Source organism: Dendropsophus ebraccatus, chromosome 5 (genome assembly GCF_027789765.1).
Source record: "Dendropsophus ebraccatus isolate aDenEbr1 chromosome 5, aDenEbr1.pat, whole genome shotgun sequence".
NCBI lineage: Eukaryota > Metazoa > Chordata > Amphibia > Anura > Hylidae > Dendropsophus > Dendropsophus ebraccatus.
This window is the reverse complement of record NC_091458.1, coordinates 6204968-6227189: the sequence shown is the minus strand read 5'-3', so window position 1 is coordinate 6227189 and position 22222 is coordinate 6204968. Positions and strand designations below refer to the sequence as shown.

General features: G+C 47.1%; 1 pseudogene; it reads right to left on the bottom strand.

Annotated features, from left to right (window-relative positions):
* LOC138792212 (protein sel-1 homolog 3-like) overlaps positions 1 to 15414 on the bottom strand; it is a 47030-nt pseudogene extending 31616 nt beyond the window's left edge.
* Between the last annotated feature and the right edge of the window lie 6808 nt (positions 15415 to 22222).

Here is a 22222-nt window from a genome sequence, read left to right as displayed (position 1 = left end):
TGATCAGGAGCGTACACTGCGGATACCTGTGTGATCAGGAGTGTACACCGCAGATACCTGTGTGATCAGGATCCGGAGCGTACACTGCAGATACCTGTGTGATCAGGAGCGTACACCGCAGATACCTGTGTGATCAGGAGCGTACACCGCAGATACCTGTGTGATCAGGAGCGTACACCGCAGATACCTGTGTGATCAGGAGCGTTCACCGCAGATACCTGTGTGATCAGGAGCGTACACCGCGGATACCTGTGTGATCAGGAGCCTACACCGCAGATACCTATGTGATCAGGAGCCTACACCGCAGATACCTATGTGATCAGGAGCGTACACAGCGGATACCTGTGTGATCAGGAGCGTACACCGCAGATACCTGTGTGATCAGGAGCGTACACCGCAGATACCTGTGTGATCAGGAGCGTACACTGCGGATACCTGTGTGATCAGGAGCGTACACCGCAGATACCTGTGTGATCAGGAGCGTACACCGCAGATACCTGTGTGATCAGGAGAGTACACCGCAGATACCTGTGTGATCAGGAGCGTACACCACAGATACCTGTGTGATCAGGAGAGTACACCGCAGATACCTGTGTGATCAGGAGCGACACTACGGATACCTGTGTGATCAGGAGCGTACACCGCAGATACCTATGTGAACAGGAGCGTACACCGCAGATACCTGTTTGATCAGGAGCGTACACCGCAGATACCTGTGTGATCAGGAGCGTACACCGCAGATACCTGTGTTATCAGGAGCAAACACCGCAGATACCTGTGTGATCAGGAGCGTACACAGCAGATACCTGTGTGATCAGGAGCGTACACCACAGATACCTGTGTGATCAGGAGCGTGCTCATACCTGTATCTGTCATTAGTAGTGCAGGGGTCACATAATCGTGTTTTATGTCCAGATGGTAGAAAACTCCGCAGAAATCTGTCGGACATCGTTGTGTGACGTAGATCCAGAGCGTGAAGGTGCAGCTGCGGGAGGTAGAGATATAACGTGAGACATGTAATAACCATTCTATATAAGAGTCTATAGTAAAGTGCAGAGTGCGGGAGCTATGGGAGCGGGGCTGTCCGGCAGCTTTGTGAGTGCAGCTCTTGGTGTAATGTGAGGAACATCAGATGTAATTCCTGTCTGCACCTAAATCCTGTAAGGACCCCTATATCCCATCACCACTGCCAGGAAGCTGAGATATGAGCTGCTGTAGTCTGTAGGTGCAGGATGTATTGGGATATAGATGTATGGTAAGAGGACAGCGACTTGTGGGCGTCCTCATTGTGTCCCTGTAGGGGAAGTCCTGTAGGCAATGGGTAAATATTATATAACGACCCCCACCCGCCATCTTGTGGATAACTTACCGAGGAGACAGTGATAATCTCCGCCTATGAGTCTCCAGCACGCGGTCTCCGTATGGCTCCAGCACCCGCAATATTCCGTAGTTCTCCCCAGTGCTGGCGTATAGGAAGGACAGAAGGCGGACGACCTCTACAGAGAGAACAGGAGACGTCAGAAAACCTCAGGAGGACGCCCCATATAGACTGTGTATACGCCCCCTATAGGCTGCGTATACTCCCCCTATAGGCTGCGTATACTCCCCCTATAGGCTGTGTATACTCCCTCTATAGGCTGTGTATACTCCCCCTATAGGCTGTGTATACTCCCCCTATAGGCTGTGCATACTCCCCCTATAGACTGTGTATACTCCCCCTATAGACTGTGTATACTCCCCCTATAGGCTGTGTATACTCCCCCTATAGACTGTGTATACTCCCCCTATAGGCTGTGTATACTCCCCCTATAGGCTGTGTATACTCCCCCTATAGGCTGTGTATACTCCCCCTATAGGCTGTGTATACTCCCCTATAGGCTGTGTATACTCCCCCTATAGGCTGTGTATACTCCCCCTATAGGCTGTGTATACTCCCCCTATAGCCTGTGTATACTCCCCCTATAGGCTGTGTATACTCCCCTATAGGCTGTGCATACTCCCCCTATAGGCTGTGTATACTCCCCCTATAGGCTGTGCATACTCCCCCTATAGCCTGTGTATACTCCCCCTATAGGCTGTGTATACTCCCCTATAGGCTGTGCATACTCCCCCTATAGGCTGTATATACTCCCCCTATAGGCTGTGTATACTCCCTCTATAGGCTGTGTATACTCCCCCTATAGGCTGTGTATACTCCCCCTATAGGCTGTGTATACTCCCCCTATAGGCTGTGTATACTCCCCCTATAGACTGTGTATACTCCCCCTATAGGCTGTGTATACTCCCCCTATAGACTGTGTACACTCCCCCTAAAGACTATGTATATGCCCCCTATAGGCTGTGTATACTCCCCCTATAGGCTGTGTATACTCCCCCTATAGACTGTGTATATGCCCCCTATAGGCTGTGTATACTCCCCTATAGACTGTGCATACTCCCCCTATAGGCTGTGTATACTCCCCCTATAGACTGTGTATACTCCACCTATAGGCTGTGTATACTCCCCCTATAGACTGTGTATACTCCCCCTATAGGCTCTGTATACTCCACCTATAGGCTGTGTATACTCCCCCTATAGGCTGTGTATACTCCCCCTATAGGCTGTGTATACTCCACCTATAGGCTGTGTATACTCCCCCTATAGGCTGTATATACTCCCCCTATAGGCTGTGTATACTCCCCCTATAGGCTGTGTATACTCCCCCTATAGGCTGTATATACTCCCCCTATAGGCTGTATATACTCCCCCTATAGGCTGTGTATACTCCCCCTATAGGCTGTGTATACCCCCCCTATAGGCTGTATATACTCCCCCTATAGACTGTGTATACCCCCCCTATAGGCTGTGTATACTCCCCCTATAGGCTGTGCATACTCCCCCTATAGCCTGTGTATACTCCCCCTATAGGCTGTGTATACTCCCCTATAGGCTGTGCATACTCCCCCTATAGGCTGTATATACTCCCCCTATAGGCTGTGTATACTCCCTCTATAGGCTGTGTATACTCCCCCTATAGGCTGTGTATACTCCCCCTATAGGCTGTGTATACTCCCCCTATAGGCTGTGTATACTCCCCCTATAGACTGTGTATACTCCCCCTATAGGCTGTGTATACTCCCCCTATAGACTGTGTACACTCCCCCTAAAGACTATGTATATGCCCCCTATAGGCTGTGTATACTCCCCCTATAGGCTGTGTATACTCCCCCTATAGACTGTGTATATGCCCCCTATAGGCTGTGTATACTCCCCCTATAGACTGTGCATACTCCCCCTATAGGCTGTGTATACTCCCCCTATAGACTGTGTATACTCCACCTATAGGCTGTGTATACTCCCCCTATAGACTGTGTATACTCCCCCTATAGGCTCTGTATACTCCACCTATAGGCTGTGTATACTCCCCCTATAGGCTGTGTATACTCCCCCTATAGGCTGTGTATACTCCACCTATAGGCTGTGTATACTCCCCCTATAGGCTGTATATACTCCCCCTATAGGCTGTGTATACTCCCCCTATAGGCTGTGTATACTCCCCCTATAGGCTGTATATACTCCCCCTATAGGCTGTATATACTCCCCCTATAGGCTGTGTATACTCCCCCTATAGGCTGTGTATACCCCCCCTATAGGCTGTATATACTCCCCCTATAGACTGTGTATACCCCCCCTATAGGCTGTATATACTCCCCCTATAGACTGTGTATACTCCCCCTATAGCTGTGTATACTCCCCAATAGGCTGTATATACTTCACCTATAGGCTGTGCATACTCCCCCTATAGGCTGTGTATACTCCCCCTATAGCTGTGCATACTCCCCCTATAGGCTGTGTATACTCCCCCTATAGGCTGTATATACTCCCCCTATAGACTGTGTATACTCCCCCTATAGGCTGTGTATACTCCACCTATAGACTGTGTATACTCCCCTATAGGCTGTGTATACTCCCCCTATAGGCTGTATATACTCCACCTATAGACTGTGCATACTCCCCCTATAGGCTGTGTATACTCCCCCTATAGGCTGTATATACTCCCCCTATAGGCTGTGTATACTCCCCCTATAGGCTGTGTATACTCCCCCTAGAGGCTGTGTATACTCCACCTATAGGCTGTGTATACTCCCCCTATAGGCTGTGTATACTCCCCCTATAGACTGTGTATACTCCCCCTATAGGCTGTGTATACTCCCCCTATAGACTGTGTATACTCCCCCTATAGACTGTGTATATGCCCCCTATAGGCTGTGTATACTCCCCCTATAGACTGTGTATACTCCCCCTATAGGCTGTGTATACTCCACCTATAGGCTGTGTATACTCCCCCTATAGGCTGTGTATACTCCCCCTATAGACTGTGTATACTCCCCCTATAGACTGTGTATACTCCCCCTATAGGCTGTGTATACTCCCCCTATAGGCTGTGTATACTCCCCCTATAGACTGTGTATACTCCCCCTATAGACTGTGTATACTCCCCCTATAGGCTGTGTATACTCCCCCTATAGGCTGTATATACTCCCCCTATAGGCTGTGTATACTCCCCCTATAGGCTGTGTATACTCCCCCTATAGGCTGTGTATACTCCCCCAATAGGCTGTGTATACTCCCCCTATAGGCTGTGTATACTCCCCCAATAGGCTGTGTATACTCCCCCTATAGGCTGTGTATATTCCCCCTATAGGCTGTGTATACTCCCCCTATAGGCTGTGTATACTCCCCCTATAGACTGTATATAATTCACCTATAGGCTGTGTATATTCCCCCTATAGGCTGTATATACTCCCCCAATAGGCTGTGTATACTCCCCCTATAGGCTGTGTATACTCCCCCTATAGACTGTGTATACTCCCCCTATAGGCTGTGTATACTCCCCTTATAGACTGTGTATACTCCCCCTATAGACTGTATATAATTCACCTATAGGCTGTGTATATTCCCCCTATAGGCTGTATATACTCCCCCAATAGACTGTGTATACTCCCCCTATAGGCTGTGTATACTCCCCCTATAGGCTGTGTATACTCCCCCTATAGGCTGTGTATACTCCCCCTATAGGCTGTATATACTCCCCCTATCGGCTGTGTATACTCCCCCTATAGACTGTGTATACTCCCCCTATAGGCTGTGTATACTCCCCCTATATACTGTGTATACTCCACCTATAGGCTGTGTATACTCCCCCTATAGGCTGTATATACTCCACCTATAGACTGTGTATACTCCCCCTATAGGCTGTGTATACTCCCCCTATAGGCTGTATATACTCCACCTATAGGCTGTGTATACTCCCCCTATAGACTGTGTATACTCCACCTATAGGCTGTGTATACTCCCCCTATAGGCTGTGTATACTCCCCCCTATAGGCTGTGTATACTCCCCTTATAGACTGTGTATACTCCCCCTATAGGCTGTATATACTCCCCCTATAGGCTGTGTATACTCCCCCTATAGGCTGTGTATACTCCCCCTATAGGCTGTGTATACTCCCCCTATAGGCTGTGTATACTCCCCCTATAGGCTGTGTATACTCCCCCTATAGGCTGTGTATACTCCACCTATAGGCTGTGTATACTCCCCCTATAGGCTGTGTATACTCCACCTATAGGCTGTGTATACTCCCCTTATAGACTGTGTATACTCCCCCTATAGGCTGTATATACTCCACCTATAGGCTATGTATACTCCCCTATAGGCTGTATATACTCCACCTGGAGGGGAGGTAGGTGATGGCCGCCACCCCAGGTTGTCTGATCCCCATAGGACCCTGTGCTGGAGTTTAGAGGAAGTGGCTGGGCTTAGATTGGCATCTGTTCTCCAGTAATACACACAAACAGCGCCACCAGCAGTCTCCTAAGGGAACTGCCTCTAGCTGGGTGGAAGGTTCCAGTAAGGGGCGGAGTCATGTTAATCAGCTCTCCATGGAAACCAGGCTGTGACAGGAAAGTTAGTTGTCAGTGGCTGCTGTGCAATCTCTGTCACAGTCTGAGCAGTGAGGAGGCAGCAGAGGGACCACAAGCTGTGAGGTAATTATATAGGACTGAGACAGTGTGACAGATCATCAGCAGAGGGACCACAAGCTGTGAGGTAATTATATAGGACTGAGAAAGTGTGACAGATCATCAGCAGAGGGACCACAAGCTGTGAGGTGATTATATAGGACTGAGAAAGTGTGACAGATCATCAGCAGAGGGACCACAAGCTGTGAGGTAATTATATAGGACTGAGACAGTGCCACCCATCATCAGCAGAGGGACAACAAGCTGTGAGGTAATTATATAGGACTGAGAAAGTGTGACAGATCATCAGCAGAGGGACCACAAGCTGTGAGGTAATTATATAGGACTGAGACAGTGCCACCCATCATCAGCAGAGGGACAACAAGCTGTGAGGTAATTATATAGGACTGAGAAAGTGTGACAGATCATCAGCAGAGGGACCACAAGCTGTGAGGTAATTATATAGGACTGAGACAGTGTCACCCATCATCAGCAGAGGGACCACAAGCTGTGAGGTGATTATATAGGACTGAGACAGTGTGACAGATCATCAGCAGAGGGACCACCAGCTGTGAGGTGATTATATAGGACTGAGACAGTGTCACCCATCATCAGCAGAGGGACCACAAGCTGTGAGGGGATTATATAGGACTGAGACAGTGTCACCCATCATCAGCATAGGGACCACAAGCTGTGAGGTAATTATACAGGACTGAGACAGTGCCACAGATCATCAGCAGAGGGACCGCGAGCTGTGAGGTCATTATATAGGACTGAGACAGTGTGACAGATCATCAGCAGAGGGACCACAAGCTGTGAGGTGATTATATAGGACTGAGACAGTGTGACAGGTCATCAGAAGAGGGACCGCGAGCTGTGAGGTGATTATATAGGACTGAGACAGTGTCACCCATCATCAGAAGAGGGACCGCGAGCTGTGAGGTGATTATATAGGACTGAGACAGTGTCACCCATCATCAGAAGAGGGACCACAAGCTGTGAGGTGATTATATAGGACTGAGACAGTGTGACAGATCATCAGCAGAGGGACCACAAGCTGTGAGGTGATTATATAGGACTGAGACAGTGCCACCCATCATCAGCAGAAGGACCACAAGCTGTGAGGTGATTATATAGGACTGAGACAGTGTCACCCATCATCAGCAGAGGGACCACAAGCTGTGAGGTGATTATATAGGACTGAGACAGTGTCACCCATCATCAGCATAGGGACCGCCAGCTGTGAGGTGATTATATAGGACTGAGACAGTGTGACAGATCATCAGCAGAGGGACCACAAGCTGTGAGGTGATTATATAGGACTGAGACAGTGTCACCCATCATCAGGAGAGGGACCGCCAGCTGTGAGGTGATTATATAGGACTGAGACAGTGCCACAGATCATTAGCAGAGGGACCACCAGCTGTGAGGTGATTTTATAGGACTGAGACAGTGTCACCCATCATCAGCAGAGGGACCACAAGCTGTGAGGTCATTATACAGGACTGAGACAGTGTCACCCATCATCAGCAGAGGGACCACAAGCTGTGAGGTGATTATATAGGACTGAGACAGTGTCACCCATCATCAGAGGGACCACCAGCTGTGAGGTGATTATATAGGACTGAGACAGTGTCACCCATCATCAGCAGAGGGACCACCAGCTGTGAGGTGATTATATAGGACTGAGACAGTGTCATCCATCATCAGGAGAGGGACCACAAGCTGTGAGGTGATTATATAGGACTGAGACAGTGTCACCCATCATCAGGAGAGGGACCGCGAGCTGTGAGGTCATTATATAGGACTGAGACAGTGTCACCCATCATCAGCAGAGGGACCACAAGCTGTGAGGTCATTATACAGGACTGAGACAGTGTCACCCATCATCAGCAGAGGGACCACAAGCTGTGAGGTGATTATATAGGACTGAGACAGTGTCACCCATCATCAGCAGAGGGACCACCAGCTGTGAGGTGATTATATAGGACTGAGACAGTGTCATCCATCATCAGGAGAGGGACCACAAGCTGTGAGGTGATTATATAGGACTGAGACAGTGTCACCCATCATCAGGAGAGGGACCGCGAGCTGTGAGGTCATTATATAGGACTGAGACAGTGTCACCCATCATCAGGAGAGGAATCACCAGCTGTGAGGTGATTATATAGGACCGAGACAGTGCCACCCATCATCAGCAGAGGGACAACAAGCTGTGAGGTGATTATATAGGACTGAGACAGTGTGACAGATCATCAGCAGAGGGACCACCAGCTGTGAGGTGATTATACAGGACTGAGTGCCACAGATCATCATCAGAGGGACCACCAGCTGTGAGGTGATTATATAGGACTAAGACAGTGTCCCCCATCATCAGCAGAGGGACCGCCAGCTGTGAGGTGATTATATAGGACTGAGACAGTGTCACCCATCATCAGAGGGACCACCAGCTGTGAGGTGATTATATAGGACTGAGACAGTGTCACCCATCATCAGCAGAGGGACCACAAGCTGTGAGGTGATTATATAGGACTGAGACAGTGTCACCCATCATCAGCAGAGGGACCATAAGCTGTGAGGTGATTATATAGGACTGAGACAGTGTCACCCATCTGCAGAGGGACCACAAGCTGTGAGGTTATTATATAGGACTGAGACAGTGTCACCCATCATCAGCAGAGGGACCACAAGCTGTGAGGTCATTATATAGGACTGAGACAGTGTGACAGATCATCAGCAGAGGGACCAACAGCTGTGAGGTGATTATATAGGACTGAGACAGTGTCACCCATCATCAGAGGGACCACAAGCTGTGAGGTGATTATATAGGACTGAGACAGTGTCACCCATCATCAGAGGGACCACAAGCTGTGAGGTGATTATACAGGACTGAGACAGTGTCACCCATCATCAGGAGAGGGACCACAAGCTGTGAGGTGATTATATAGGACTGAGACAGTGTCACCCATCATCAGCAGAGGGACCATAAGCTGTGAGGTGATTATATAGGACTGAGACAGTGTCACCCATCTGCAGAGGGACCACAAGCTGTGAGGTTATTATATAGGACTGAGACAGTGTCACCCATCATCAGCAGAGGGACCACAAGCTGTGAGGTCATTATATAGGACTGAGACAGTGTGACAGATCATCAGCAGAGGGACCAACAGCTGTGAGGTGATTATATAGGACTGAGACAGTGTCACCCATCATCAGAGGGACCACAAGCTGTGAGGTGATTATATAGGACTGAGACAGTGTCACCCATCATCAGAGGGACCACAAGCTGTGAGGTGATTATATAGGACTGAGACAGTGTCACCCATCATCAGGAGAGGGACCACAAGCTGTGAGGTGATTATATAGGACCGAGACAGTGCCACCCATCATCAGCAGAGGGACAACAAGCTGTGAGGTAATTATATAGGACTGAGACAGTGTGACAGATCATCAGCAGAGGGACCACCAGCTGTAAGGTGATTATATAGGACTGAGACAGTGTCACCCATCATCAGCAGAGGGACCGCCAGCTGTGAGGTGATTATATAGGACTAAGACAGTGTCCCCCATCATCAGCAGAGGGACCGCCAGCTGTGAGGTGATTATATAGGACTGAGACAGTGTCACCCATCATCAGCAAAGGGACCACAAGCTGTGAGGTGATTATACAGGACTGAGACAGTGTCACCCATCATCAGCAAAGGGACCACAAGCTGTGAGGTGATTATATAGGACTGAGACAGTGTCACCCATCATCAGAGGGACCACCAGCTGTGAGGTGATTATATAGGACTGAGACAGTGTCACCCATCATCAGCAGAGGGACCACAAGCTGTGAGGTGATTATATAGGACTGAGACAGTGTCACCCATCTGCAGAGGGACCACAAGCTGTGAGGTGATTATATAGGACTGAGACAGTGTCACCCATCATCAGAGGGACCACCAGCTGTGAGGTGATTATATAGGACTGAGACAGTGTCACCCATCATCAGCAGAGGGACCACAAGCTGTGAGGTGATGATATAGGACTGAGACAGTGTCACCCATCATCAGCAGAGGGACCACCAGCTGTGAGGTGATTATATAGGACTGAGACAGTGCCACCCATCATCAGCAGAGGGACCACAAGCTGTGAGGTGATTATACAGGACTGAGACAGTGTCACAGATTATCAGCAGAGGGACCACAAGCTGTGAGGTTATTATATAGGACTGAGACAGTGCCACCCATCATCAGCAGAGGGACCACAAGCTGTGAGGTTATTATATAGGACTGAGACAGTGCCACCCATCATCAGCAGAGGGACCACAAGCTGTGAGGTGATTATGCAGGACTGAGACAGTGTCACCCATCATCAGCAGAGGGACCACAAGCTGTGAGGTCATTATATAGGACTGAGACAGTGTGACAGATCATCAGCAGAGGGACCACCAGCTGTGAGGTGATTATATAGGACTGAGTGCCACAGATCATCAGCAGAGGGACCACAAGCTGTGAGGTGATTATATAGGACTGAGACAGTGTCACCCATCATCAGCAGAGGGACCACAAGCTGTGAGGTGATTATATAGGACTGAGACAGTGTCACCCATCATCAGAGGGACCACCAGCTGTGAGGTGATTATATAGGACTGAGACAGTGTCACCCATCATCAGCAGAGGGACCACAAGCTGTGAGGTCATTATATAGGACTGAGACAGTGTGACAGATCATCAGCAGAGGGACCACCAGCTGTGAGGTGATTATATAGGACTGAGTGCCACAGATCATCAGCAGAGGGACCACAAGCTGTGAGGTGATTATATAGGACTGAGACAGTGTCACCCATCATCAGCAGAGGGACCACAAGCTGTGAGGTGATTATATAGGACTGAGACAGTGTCACCCATCATCAGAGGGACCACAAGCTGTGAGGTAATTATATAGGACTGAGACAGTGTGACAGATCATCAGGAGAGGGACCGCCAGCTGTGAGGTGATTATATAGGACTGAGACAGTGTCACCCATCATCAGCAGAGGGACCACAAGCTGTGAGGTGATTATATAGGACTGAGACAGTGTCACCCATCTGCAGAGGGACCACAAGCTGTGAGGTTATTATATAGGACTGAGACAGTGCCACCCATCATCAGCAGAGGGACCACAAGCTGTGAGGTGATTATATAGGACCGAGACAGTGTCACCCATCATCAGGAGAGGGACAACAAGCTGTGAGGTGATTATATAGGACTAAGACAGTGTCCCCCGTCATCAGCAGAGGGACCGCCAGCTGTGAGGTGATTATATAGGACTGAGACAGTGCCACCCATCATCAGCAGAGGGACCGCCAGCTGTGAGGTGATTATATAGGACTGAGACAGTGCCACCCATCATCAGAGGGACCACAAGCTGTGAGGTGATTATATAGGACTGAGACAGTGTCACCCATCATCAGCAGAGGGACCACAAGCTGTGAGGTCATTATATAGGACTGAGACAGTGTGACAGATCATCAGCAGAGGGACCACAAGCTGTGAGGTTATTATATAGGACTGAGACAGTGCCCCCCACCATCAGCAGAAGGACCACAAGCTGTGAGGTGATTATATAGGACTGAGACAGTGCCACAGATCATCAGCAGAGGGACCACAAGCTGTGAGGTAATTATATAGGACTGAGACAGTGCCACCCATCTTCAGCAGAGGGACCACAAGCTGTGAGGTAATTATATAGGACTGAGACAGTGCCACCCATCATCAGCAGAGGGACCACAAGCTGTGAGGTGATTATATAGGACTGAGACAGTGCCACCCATCATCATCAGAGGGACCACAAGCTGTGAAGTGATTATACAGGACTTATGGTGCGTTTACACAGGCAGATTTATCTGACAGATTTTTGAAGCCAAAGCCAGGAACAGACCATAAACAGGGAACGGGTCATAAAGGAAGGATTGAGATTTCTCCTCTTTTCAAATCCATTCCTGGTTTTGGCTTTCAAAATCTGTCAGATAAATCTGCCTGTGTAAACGCACCATTAGACAGTGTCACAGATTATCAGCAGAGGGACCACAAGCTGTGAGGTTATTATATAGGACTGAGACAGTGTCACAGATCATCAGCAGAGGGACCACAAGCTGTGAGGTGATTATATAGGACTGAGACAGTGTCACCCATCATCAGGAGAGGGACCACAAGCTGTGAGGTGATTATATAGGACTGAGACAGTGTCACCCATCATCAGCAGAGGGACCACAAGCTGTGAGGTGATTATATAGGACTGACACAGTGCCACAGATGGGAGATGTAAGCTTATCTCTTCTTATTATTGACCAGAGAGGGATGCGATCAGCTTCACTCTACCAGGTACTGTTCACACTGAGGGATAATTCATCCACATCACCTTAGTTCTTCTGGCATCTGATACCTGTGGTTTATGGTCCAGATACCCTGTGAGACTCCCATCCCACTGGATTGTGGTTCACTGCCAATATACAAAGAGGCGACTCCATTTTACCACACAAATCTCACAGTGACCCATCTGTGGCCAGCGGCCATATTGAAAGATATCAGAGAGAGAGAGACTGTATGATATGTACCTCAAGTTCAAGTGAAGTCACTGTTACACCTCGACTCCCTGTTGTCTGATTTACCTTGCTCCTTTGCTCCTTGTATAGGACTGTCCATACATTATATTGGGTAGTGATATCCCTCACCTTGCTACTCTGCTTCCTTTATAGGACCGTCTATACATTATATGTGGAATTGATGTCCCTTACCTTGATCCTCTGGTCCCTGTATAGGACTGTCCATACATTATATGGGGTAGTGATCTCCCTCACCTTGCTCTTCTGCTCCCTGTATAGGACTGCCCTTACATTATATGGGGTAGGGATGTCCCTCATCTGCTCCCTGTATAGGACTGCCCTTACATTATATGGGGTAGGGATGTCCCTCACCTTGCTCCTCTGCTCCCTGTATAGGACCATCCATACATTATATTGGGTAGTGATCTCCCTCACCTTGCTCCTCTGCTCCCTGTATAGGACTGTCCATACATTATATGGGGTAGTGATCTCCCTCACCTTGCTCCTCTGCTCCCTGTATAGGACTGTCCATACATTATATGGGGTAGTGATCTCCCTCACCTTGCTCCTCTGCTCCCAGTATAGGACTGTCCTTACATTATATGGGGTAGGGATGTCCCTCACCTTGTTCCTCTGGTCCCTGTAAAGGACCGTCTATATATTATATGGGATAGTGATGTCCCCCACCTTGTTCCTCTGGTCCCTGTAAAGGACCGTCCATACGTTATATGGGGTAGGGATGTCCTTCACCTTGCTCCTCTGGTCCCTGTGTAGGACCATCCATACATTATATGGGCAGTGATGTCCCTCACCTTGTTCCTCGGGGCACTGTATTATTTGATCCTTTGTGAGGTTCCAAAGAAGGTCCTGGTCCCAGCGCAGGCTCCTCGGGGGGTCCTTGTAGGGTCGGCTATAGAGTGGTAGGACCTTCATGGTATGAGATGTTCTGACCACCCCTTCACTGTACGAGTACCTGTCTGGTCTGTTCACATCAATGGGATAGTCTGTGATCCAGGCCCGTAGCAGGACATCTGTCACCTGGATAGGCCGCCTTAAGAAGTAGTCCTCTCTGTAGACCATCTGGTCAGGGAAGTCCACCTGGATCTCTCGGGCTGACTCCGTGTCATCGGGACTGCAAGTCCATCGCCTTTTATAGATGCCAACCATGGACTTTGTCAGAGAAGAAGCTAAAATGTCAACGTGGATAGAAAACCACCAGGACCGGGCTCTTAGACACCGTTTGTGGGGGGTGCAGGAAGTCAATGAAGGATCTGCCCATATGAGATGCCACCATTTGCATCCAACAGCACTGCAAGACAATGTAACAGAGTCAGTTCCAATATCACCCTCATCAGAGTGAGCGACCTCCATGAACCTAGAACGTTAGGCTGATAGGTAAAAGCAAACTGAAGATGATAGAAGACAATGAACTGAAGATGATAAATGACAGCGAACTGAAGATGATAAATGACAACGAACTGAACATGATAGATGACAACGAACTGAATATGATAGATGACAACTAACTGAACATGATAGATGACAGCAATCTGAAGATGATAGATGACAATGCCCTGAAGATGATAGATGACAACGAACTGAAGATGATACATGACAACGAACTAAACATGATGGATGACAACGAACTGAACATAATGGATGACAACGAACTGAACATGATGGATGACAACGAACTCAACATGATGGATGACAATGCCTTGAACATGATAGATGACAACTAACTGAACATGATAGATGACAACGAACTGAACATGATAGATGACAACGAACTGAACATGATAGATGACAGCAATCTGAAGATGATAGATGACAATGCCCTGAAGATGATAGTTGACAACGAACTGAAGATGATAGATGACAACAAACTGAACATGATAGATGACAACGAACTGAACATAATGGATGACAACGAACTGAAGATAATGGATGACAACGAACTGAACATGATGGATGACAGCGAACTGAAGATGAGAGATGACAGTGTTCTGAAGATGATAGATGGCAACAAACTGGAGATGAGAGTGAACTGAAGATGATAGATGACAATGCCCTAAGGATGTCACACACTGCCCATGGTGGGTATAACCCAGCTACACCTTCTCTTACCTGGCATAGGAGCACGGACAGAGTCTTCCCCACTCCCCGCGGTCCCATTGTGTCTCACTTCTCCTTGTCTCCTGGGATACTTCAGTGTCCTGTGGTCCTGTGACCTTGGAGGAGCACCATGCCCTCCTGCCTGTGTATAGAGAGTCCAGCACTGTGCAGAAATGGCTCAGAGTCCAGCGTAGTCCCGGGTACTGTCACTTTTCAGCCTCAGGTGTCGCCTGCTGCCCCGGTCACCTGTGGTGCAGAAAAGGCATTGTGAGACGTGGAGCTCCTGGCAGGCACCGTCCCCTCAGGGGTTAATCCAACCTCAGGGCTCTGTCTTTGTTTAGTCACCTTAACCCTTCAGTCCCTGGAGATTTTATACAGACCATAAAAAGGGAATAGGTATCACAGGTGAGTCCCTACCTGGGACCAGTGCCATGTCTATAGGGGTGTGGAGCCTGGTGCCTTATAGCAGAGCTGTATATGGCACATGGTGGGTTCATACACTTTACCTGTCATCCAGCTTTCCCAGGCCCCTGAACGGTGTATAACTGTGCAGCTCTATAAGAAGGAGCATGCATACCTTATAACTATACAGATCTGTCACTGACCAGCCTGGTGGCCATGATGGTTCTCACCCAGCTTTCCCTATCATATATAATGGAAATACGGATGTCGGGGACTCGGAGGAGTAAATGATGAATGTCCTGGAGCAAGATAAGAGGATGTGACAGCACGGAGGTGATCCTGACAGGTGATCCTGATAGGTGACACAGCGGTGCGCACACTAAACTCTGCGCTGTTTGTCTAATGGGCGTGAGATCTGAGCAAACACCAGACTGTGAGCTCCAGGACATGGTAAGAAATCACCAGAATGTGACATGTGTGCAGAAGATCCGTCACCGTGTGTCAGTATGTAGGATGACAAGTACCATACAGGAGGATCCAACCCAAGAGCTTGCACTCTGTATTAAAGGGCCGGCACACCTCTATGTGGAATCATTGTGCGATGGAGATCCTGAAATTCTCATTCTATTCTCTGGAATAGGTCCAGCATCCGGGCTGTTTAATTTACAGAGGATTGTCTAGACCAGATACAATAGAAACAAACCCTCCGCTGTGAAACGTCTACAGTCAGGAAAATATTTTCAGCCTTTGCAAAGAATCTTTCAGTTCACTGACAGCAAGCAGAGATGTTGTGGACAATGAGGTATTGTAATACAACGTTGGCAGGAAGTTGCAGAAGTTCATTATATATCACTATAAGACAGAGCTGGCCCTTTAAGCGGACTGTCCAGGTGTATAGCAGGCAGCGCAGACAGGACATCACCTGGGCTTTACGTCCTCTCTGTCCCGGATCCCTTATCCTGTTTAGCTGCAGGAGGAGGGACAGAAGGCTGCTCCCAGGACTTCACCTGTTCTGCTGCTACACAATGCCCCACCCACCACCACCAAAACATTTAGATGGGTGACAACGTATGGCAGAGCAGCCAGTGCAACAGCCCTGCTTCCCCATAATGAGATTCCGCTTACACATGGAAATGAAGACTATGCTACAGGGTCATCCGAGAGAGATGGCTATCCTACAGGGTCATAAGGAGTGGAGGCTATCCTACAGGGTCATAAAAAGTGGAGGCTATCCCACAGGGTTATAAAGAGCGGAGGCTATCCTACAGGGTCATTAGGCAATGGAGGCTATCCTACAGTGTCACTGGGAAGTTTAGCCTCTCCAACAGGTCATCAGGGAGTAGAGGATATCCTACAGGGCACCAGGGAGTGGAGGCTATCTTTCAGGTCACCAGGAGTGGAGGCTATCCTACAGGGTCACCGGGTAATGGAGGCTATCTTACAGACTATCTGAAAGTGAAGGTTATCCTTCAGGGTCACCAGGGAGTGGAGTCTATCCTACAGGGTCATCAGGAAGTGGAGGCTATCTTTCAGGTCACCAGGGAGTAGAGGCTATCCTACAGCGTCACCAGGTAGTAGAGGCTATCCTACAGAGTCACTGGGTAGTGGAGGCTATTCTACAGGGTCACTGGGTTGTGGAGGCTATTCTACAGGGTCACCGGGTAGTGGAGGCTATCCTGTAGGGTCACCAGGGTGTGGAGTCTATCCTACAGGGTCATCAGGAAGTGCAGGCTATCTTTCAGGTCACCAGGGAGTAGAGGCTATCCTACAGCGTCACCGAGTAGTTTAGGCTATCCTACAGGGTCACAGGGGAACCAAAAAAAACAAAATTGAGTAATGTAGCAATCATTTTATTCAGATAATGTTAAAATACAAAAAAAAAAAAAATGAATCAACACTATAAAAACAGAGAGTCCAGCGCTCCGTCATTCTCCATGAGCGTTGGACTCATTTCTCAGCGCGCGCGCCGGGCTGCAGCGGCTGAGATCTTCATCACCCGACCACCTCCAGAAGCGGGACCCGGCGGGATTAGGTGAGTATAGGGGTCTGTAGCGGGGGTCGGGAGCCTGTCACCCCGGCACGGGGGGTGACAGGTTCCCTTTAAGGCCATGAGGGATAAATGACTGGAATGACTGGAGTTCTTTTATGGGTAATAAAAAATCATTTGTAGCTGATTTAACTGTCTTAGTGCATTTTGGAAAGCTAGTAGTTCTACAGCTACTACATCTACCACATCTGAAAAAACCCTTCAGTGTTAGCCATGATCCCGATTGTGTGATAGGTTGGATCATTCTCTTAGTAGTTGGAGCAACCTTTAGGCCAATGTTAGGGGCTCTCGTATACACTATTGGAGCTTTGGCTGGAAGAAGGTCTGCCAAGGTTCTATCTTCCTTTTACAATAGCCAATATTTTTACACAATCTTCTCTACCTTTTTATATTGGCCATTAAATGGTAGGACGAGCTTGGCTGAGCTCAATGTTGTTGGTGGTATCACTTCTTTTTCTAAGAAAAAAGTCTTTCCATCCATCTGTCTTGCTATATCTAAAGACTTGGTAAGTAATTGATCTGGATATAATTTTTCTTTAAAATCTTTATTAAGTTGTATTGCTTCATTCTCAAACTCACTAAGTCTAGTACAGTTACGTCTAATTCGTTTATACTGACCCAGGGGTACATTTAGCAGCCATCTGGGTAAATGGCAGCTCGAATGAAGAATATATGAATTTCTTGCCATTGGCTTTTTAAAGGTAAACACACAAAAACACAGAAAAATGCAACAGCTCACCGCAACAGCAAGATACAGACCCACCACAGACATGAAAATAGTTAAAAGCAGCCCCCCCAACTGCCAAAAAAAATTCCCACAAAAATAATGAGTCTCTTGGTTACTATTTGCAAACAGCGTAAACTGCCTCACCACGATAAGGTGGACTCATATGGAGGCAGACCCTACACTGTAATGGCCTCTCCATGGTGTGTAAAACGCCTATGCTCTGAGCATGCAAGATCCGTCTAATACCTGCAAAAATAATTGCACCACCTGGGTGAGACAGGTGGAGTGCACGACCAAATAGAGGCAGCCACTCCCCCAACTGGAACAAAGTAAAAATTGGTCAGCTCTCCTAGAACACCGTTCACACTAGGCAGGAGCACGTTGCCATGGCTGAAATTGCAAACAAGGTAGTACTTTCTAGCTTGTCATTTACCACCGACACTTGCAGATCTAGAAATTCTATTGAAGTATCACTAATTGTTGGAGTAAATGTTAAATTAAATATATTTTCATTCAATTCCAAAATAAAACCATCTAGATCTTCTCTACTACCCCTCCATACAACCACTATATCGTCGATATAGGACCAGGTTCTCCCCCAATCTGGGTCGTATGATGTTATATTCCCAAAATGCCATGAATAAATTGGCATAACTGGGGGGAACCTGGTCCCCATGGTCGTTTCAACGATCTGAAGGTAAAAATTATCGTTAAAATTAAAATAATTATGTGTTAATATGAATTGTATACTTTCTAATAGAAAAACAATTAGGGTACCACATAGCTGTTTCTCTTCCATTAATGCAAAACACACTGCTGAAAGACCCAGATCATGTTCTATCACTGTGTACAGTGACACAGCGGCACGAGGTACATGGGGCAGTATGGCTTGATCAATTCATACACAAAATTCTGATGTGTTTTTTATTTAGCCAATCGGCACTAGTATCAGCCATGGGTGTGATGTGCAGCACTCTGTTTCTTCCCTGAGCCACTGTGTACAGTGAGCTGACATCAAGTGTGCACAGTATCCATCCTTTTTGCCACTCAATATTTTCAATGATCTTGATTGTGTCAGTCGTAAGGTATGAGGGGACTTTTTTGACATAGGGCTGTAAAAATTCATCCACATATTGTGACAAGTTAGTGGTAAGTGAGCCAATCCCAGAAATAATAGGGCGGCCCGGGGATTCTGTGCAATGCTTATGAACTTTTGGGAGTGTATAGAAAAGAGGAATCTTTTTGTCTGTGCCCATGATAAAATCATATTCAGATTTAGATAGAATCTTCTCATCTAATGCTCTGGAGCAAAGTGTCTGTAATTCTTTAGTGAAACTTTGTGTAGGATCTGTGATAAGTTTCTTATATGTAGTATTATCATTTAGTTGGCGATTACATTCATTTAGATATTTTTCTTGTTCCAAAATAACAATAACCCCCCCTTCGTCTGCTGGCCGAATTACTATATTGTTGTTACTTTGTAATTATTTCATAGCTTTAAATTCCTGTTTATTCAGGTTGGGTACATATTTATTTGGTTTAAGTTTTCTAATATCATTTTCCACAGCATGCCTGAATGCATTTATTTCACCTCCAATTTCTTGTCTAGGGAAAAACGTAGATTTATGCCTTATATTCGACTGTTTATAATTATCATCAATGGTTCTAATTAGGGATGGTCTGAACCCTTCGAGGTTTGGGTTCATATGAACCCGAACGCTCGGCATCAGATTCCTGCTGTCTGCCCGCTCCGTGGAGCGGGCGGATATAGCAGGAGGACCGCCTGGAAAACTGGTATTATGGCTATGGCTGTATCCCAGTTTTCTAGGCGGTCCTCCCGCTGGATCCGCCCGCTGCACAGAGCGGGCAGACAGCGGGAATCATTACCGAGAGTTCGAGTTCGTGCAAACTCGAACCGAGCTCGGTTCGGACCATCCCTAGTTCTAATGGGTACCGATTTATTTTTTCAAAATATTTTTGTAAGCACAATTTTCTGATATATTTCTCAATGCCTACGTATGTGTCAAATTTATTCAGGTTTATTGGTTTCTTGTAAAGAATTTTATTGCATTTTGTCTATTCCAGGATAGATGACACATCATGTGTCAGGCTGAATAACAGCACCATGATGTGTCCTCTTTTGGATTACCCTATTTTATCAGATTTATTGTTAATTGCATAAATATTAATGATTCTAGCAAATTATGGTTTTGAACCATATTCACACAGTATGCGTCTTTGATGCGTTTTATATGCGTTTTATACGCGTTTTCCTTGCCTTTTGTGTCCTAGACTATTCCCTTCTCAATATATGAGTTTCTATATGATTATATATCATTATCTTTTTAATTATATTATTTTTGTGTTGTAATTTTTATTGGTATAATTATATTTATGTTTTTGTTTATATGTATTAACTTTTTGATGTGAGCTTTAGTTGAACAGACAGGATGCGGGTTTTAGAACATACCGAAGACCCAGGCCAAAATCAATCTGGTTGCTTCGCACTCACGGACTAGACTTTGTGAATACTAACTATATCCGGCCGAATAGCGTAACGAACTGTGAGTAAAATCTGCGTTCACAGCACATTAGATGACCAGCTGATTTCAGGTTATTCCCCGATTATAGAGTTTTAGAAGGTTTTTTACCATTATCGCTATTATTGTTTTTATATGTATTTATTGTTTGTTACCTTATAAATTGCTTATATAGTACCTACAATCAATGTAGTCTTCTCCACGCTCCTTTTGTTTTTGTTTCATTTCCTTGAGTGTAAACAGGTGTACACTTTGGAGTATAGACTCTGATAGCAGGCAGTTGCAAGTTGGTGGGACGTTTTCCTTTCCTTTTTTCCTGCTAAGTGCATAACTGTCACATGGGAAAAATACCCTATTCTTGCCATTCTTGCCTTCTGTATTACCAGAAGGTCACAGGATCTGCTTACTCTCCAGGACGCCACCACTCCGACATGCGTTTCGTGTCCTTCGCTATCTTACAGGTCACCAGGGCGTGGCGGCTATCCTACAGGTTACCAGGGAGTGGAACTTTATAAAAGCCTTACCTAATGCCTCACAATAAATAAAGGGGTTCACAATAGTTTTTGGGGGCCGCACCTCAGCATGATCAAGACTGGAGTCCTGACCTGGTCCTGGCAGCTGATGATCCAGCATCAATACAATGCAGTACTGGGTGTTCTCCGCTAGATGGAGCCATGGTCACAGCCATGATAACAGGGTGGGAGCATTAGGCTGGGAGAACTGCAGCAGTTCTCTTACCTGTGCTTATACATTGTAACAAGCCCTCAGCTGTGTGTGCAGGATCAGATCAGGACACTGATGTTCCCGTCCACTGCCAGCAAGCAGAACATAATGAAACACACTGAAGAAACTGAGCAAGAATAACATAAACTGCAGTATTGAAGTATCTATTACTCTCTGGTAGGGATGGTCCAAACCTGCCGAGGTTCGGGTTTGTACGAACCTGAACTCTCGGCAATGATTCCCGCTTATCCTTAGGATCTAAGGACAAGTGTGGGAGGGAATGAATGAATGGGGAGTGGGAAGTGTTGCTGGTATGGTTAGTCCATCTGAACTCCCAGTTGCAGCTGTGATCTATGCGAGCGTTGATGCCGGGTCACGTTCCTGGGAATAGTGACATCCAAAGATGTTTTTTGGAGGCCTTGCGGAGGGAAATAGATCTATCACTGTCGAGGGTAGAGAGTTAAAGCTGTCCTCTTCTGGATAGAGAGATATGGCTTAGCCGCCTTCTGAGAGCAAAGGATTGGGAAGGAGTCATGGTCACTCCCCACAGCCGGGTCCGGGGTGGCCAGGAGGAACGTGGTCCTTCTAAGGTGGAGGGGCAGTGATCCCTGTCCAAATAAGACAAAAGTAGTGGAGCGCCTCCTCAAGATGGATTTCAGGGCTAATGACATCTTTGCCCCGATACATCCTCATGGGTCCCCGATTTTTGGTGTCAGTTTTGTCTTGGCTGAAGAGCTTGAGCTCTTTTGGTCTCTGTAGTGCTGGCAAAAAAATAACTAGTATGGAGAGACTTTGCTGTCCAAGCAGTTTCTTGTCGGAATAACATCAAGAAAGTGATGGTATTAACATGTAACCAATGTCTTTCTTGCATAGATATCATGACCTGGATTGGATGTTACAGAGAGTTGGTCAACAATCCCCAGAAGATTAGGGATGAATTTGGTATCTGGTCGGGGGCCTGGACCTTAATGGTCAAATTGAAGGTTTCAGGTAATTCTGTCATCCACATTCCCTCTTCCACCTTTTTGGGGAGGGACAGGATTCTGGTCTTCTACCAGGGGCAGCCAAAGATCTGCCATAGGTGCGGTGACCCGAAAC